The following is a 3855-nucleotide window of genomic DNA, read 5'->3' as shown; positions in this document are numbered from 1 at the left end:
GGTCCAGTTTGGGAGAGTGAGAAAAAACAACATACATTGGCTAAAAAGGGAAACAGGAAGTTAGATACAATAGAGAAGACCTTTGATCCATGATGAGGGGGAAGACTTCCCCTCTGGGTGCAAACTATTAATGTGAAAGTGACTCTGCCCATTGCACATTTGTTACAGAAAATAATGGGCCTAAAATTAACACACAATGGGCAGGCAGACGGAGCGACACTTGCACCCAGCCATGCGCAGGAAGGGAGCGGGAGGTAATTGTATAAAAAATGAGTGATTTGTTAGGACTGGGGCTGTATGGAGCGCCGGCCGGTCGACAGCTAAGGGCAAAGGAGGAGAGATAAGATAGAAAACGAGATAACAGACTTTGATGATCGAGCTTAGTTACCACTAGCAGGGTATCTATTATGCTATTAGTTTTTGTGAGTCCCTAAAAGCATTCAGCTGCTCTGCTTACATGTTTCTCTTTTAGGTGAAGGTTCACCATTCAAATCACTCAGAGATGTGTTTTATTCTTGTGCATCTTTGCCATAATATTTCTCATTCTTTTACTCATCCAGAGGATTCTTTTACTATTTTCTGAGATGAGCAAAACTAATTGATCTTTTTTTTTTTTTTTTTTTACTTTGATAACAGTTTGGGACACCCTTGACATTCTTTAATTAGAGGCTAAGTACTTCTCCAGCAATTTCCAGCAGGAATATTCACATGTGCCGAGCATTTGTTTGTTTCATTGGCTCAGCCTAAACCGTCTCTGCCATGAATTAGTGAAAGCCCAATCATCTGATTACACACTTGTAACATCTGTTCACCTTGCGCTGCTGAGGGCATTTCAGCACATGGTATGGACTCCAACTATCACCCAACTTAAAAAGGGTTTCTTTCATTTACCAGGTTTCCTGTAAACTGTAGCTGAGTGTGTCTGTTACATCAAATATAGAAAGCAATGAGCTTCTCAGAGGCTGTTAACTGCTGACTTCTGAGGCCAAGGACCATTTTCTCTGCAGAAGAGCCGATTGTGTACATGGTGGGAGTATACATAAGGCCAGAGGTTGGAAGTTAACTGCACTTTTTCAGGTATCAGTATTTTACTACAGTATTTATTTCCCTGAAAACCTTTTACTCCATACATTTTAAAACAAATATCTGTACTTTCTACTTATCACATTTTAAAAGCAGACTTGTTACTTTTGGTTAAATGGTATCATCTATAGCGTTTATACTTGGGATTTGAAGTGGGCTGGAAGGACTGCAGGGTCCGTATGTTGGGTTTGCGTTACTTCAGAATAGCTAGTGGTATCGGATAGGAGGACACATGAAGGGAGTGGCTTTTTTAAAAAGTGGCAGGTAATTTCAGTTCACAGTAAAGCACCGTGTTGGACTGTTGCACAGTGACTGTGATGCTCATGGTCAGTGTCAGGTTAGTGTAGCAGAGATGAGTTTGCACTTAAGATGATGATGGTTAGATTAATTCACTGAATTCTAACTTGTCTTGTAGGGGTCGGACACCATAATAGCTTGTGAAATTGTGTATATCTTGTTCAGTTGTGTAAATCCACAATAAGCAGCAGGTCAGCTGATCACAGCCTGTACTTTGAAGCTCACATTAGAAATTATTGGGAGCTGTGATTCTTCTCCCCGTGCTGAGCCACCACACAGACCTTAGGGTTCCCCCACATGCTGAATCCCACTTTAACCCTTGACTGTTCTCAGTTTTTTGCTTAGGTGAGGAGGCAAAGTCACTCTCTACAATGTAGGCAACAGAAAATAGTTTATTTTTTAAAGTTCCCTTCACTGCATGTGTCCTTCATAGAGTTTAAATTTGAGTGATATTGGCATTCTCATGTACTAATATTATTTTATTATTATATTAATATAGCAAAAGGGTACCTTTCTACAAAAATGGTAGGTAGAATTTTCCTTTAAGGAGCTACTTTTTAATTATGCACTTTTTCCCTTTTGCTTGCATAATAAAGTTTCTTCAGTGCTGTACCTTTCTGTACTCTTGCTACCTTTGCGCAAGACTCAGTGTTCATTTTTTGTGAGTTCATATGAGTAAACTTAAAGAGTTATTGACATTTCCCAAACTGGCTGATCAGCTGTTGCTTCTCGGTACTTTGTTGTTGGATGTGACAACAAATTAACCCCAACATAAAAATAAATAAATTTAAAGAAAAACTATTGATGGTTTTGGTGGAAGATCAGTAGATCAGCAGTTACTGAAACTCTCAGGCTAGCGCATTTGGCACCACCAACCATGCCACTTTCAGTCAGCGTTCTTCCCCATTCTGATGTTTCAGATTTCAGCAGGTCATCTTGACCATGTCTACGTGCCTAATGCACTAAATCGCTGCCATGTGATTAGCTTATTGTGATATCGAATATTTGAGCTGGTCTAAAGTGGACATTATGTTTATATAAAGTATACACATGCTTTGTTTAATACATAATTCCTGCTTAATGTTTAACATTTTCAATGCATTCAGCATTCACTGTAGAAATGAAAAAAAAAAAAAAACTTTCACTGCATGGATTTGTCAAAACTTGTAAGTGACAGAAACTGGCCCAACAGCAAACACGCAGTGATGAATTTCTGTAGCGCTTCTCCCGCAATGTTGTGAGACTTAGATATGAGGAGTAATATAATCCTGGGTCAGGAGGCTATAGAAAAAAAAGTATTGTTAAGTAAATTTAAATCATAAGCTGCTGTGTGTCTGATTATACTGACCTCTTCATCTTGCAGGTCTTGCAGGTCCTTTCTAGAACAGCCCAGGCCCCTGTGGATCTCCTTTATATTCGGGTTAGGTTCTGACACCGTACCTGGCTTGTGTTCACCATTTGTGCTCAGCCCAGAACAATAATAATCAAGCAGCAGCGAGGATTATGTCTCGGTAAAAGACGAGCAATGGAATCCCTCATAACCATTTCCCACTAACAAAAACAACAATTACAGAACTGTGATGTAAAGCGAACTTGATTTGTGAGTGTTTTACAAGGCCAAATGGGGGGGGGGGGAAAAATTGAGTGAAGGAGAAAGAAGGAGATCTGTTGTGAGTTAATGTTGTTGGACAGCAATGAGTTTTTCCCAGGTGCTGAGGGATTACGGAGGCGCTGATGGGAAAGTGTCTTTGTTTGCCCTGCTGTTTATCTCGGTGTGTTATTTTATCATTTATTACCATAACATTTAGAGGATGTGCGTGTGGAAACACATATAATTCACATGCATATCTTGCCTTAGTTTAACACGCTTGTTCCTCCTTTTTGTTTTAACAGACTCGCCAGCAGCAGGGATCGTAAGATCTCATTTCCACTGAGCAATGGTGAAATTTATATATATAGACAAACTGAATTACCAACAAAATATGTGCTGCACAGTTTTGCTGTGGAAACAAAATAGGCACACTAACTTGGAAGAAAGAAAGTGTCTCTTCACAGGCGACTATTCACTGGCAGCAATAAAAAAAGAAGTGTTTTTTCCCCCCATCATTCTTTTCATCAGCTAGCCTTACTTATTGTTTGGTTCAACTATCACTTGCTCTCCAACAACAGTTTGTTAATGAACTGTTAAGACACAGAGAGAAGGAGAAGAACAGAGAAGGTGGAAAATAGTGTCCCCAGCTGGTTTTGGCTGTCTAATAAACATGTAAACACTCTGCGTTCTCTACCTCATTAGGTGATTGCAGAGGCCGCTTGCTCTCCATAAATCAGGGCCCAGGTTATCAAGGCCTCTGATCTTAACTGTAGTGGGCGCCCAGCTGTCTGCAGCCGCACTGACTAGGAACAGCAGGCTTGAAGGAATCCAATTCCCCACGTCTCCCACCTTTCTCATTTTGCAAATAAAAGCAGAGATATGCT

The 3855-nt window shown here is 40.2% G+C and overlaps 1 long non-coding RNA gene across 1 annotated transcript; it reads left to right on the top strand.

Moving 5' to 3' along the window:
• The first annotated feature begins 803 nt into the window (after positions 1 to 803).
• On the top strand, positions 804 to 3635 carry LOC143419511 (uncharacterized). Its single transcript, XR_013099502.1, has 4 exons — positions 804 to 842; positions 941 to 1077; positions 2744 to 3152; positions 3274 to 3635. It is a non-coding gene; the product is annotated as an uncharacterized LOC143419511 (long non-coding RNA).
• The last annotated feature ends 220 nt before the right edge of the window (positions 3636 to 3855 follow it).

Source organism: Maylandia zebra, linkage group LG7 (genome assembly GCF_041146795.1).
Source record: "Maylandia zebra isolate NMK-2024a linkage group LG7, Mzebra_GT3a, whole genome shotgun sequence".
Taxonomy (NCBI): domain Eukaryota; kingdom Metazoa; phylum Chordata; class Actinopteri; order Cichliformes; family Cichlidae; genus Maylandia; species Maylandia zebra.
Note: the sequence above shows the minus strand (reverse complement) of the source record. Positions and strands in the feature narration are given on the sequence as shown.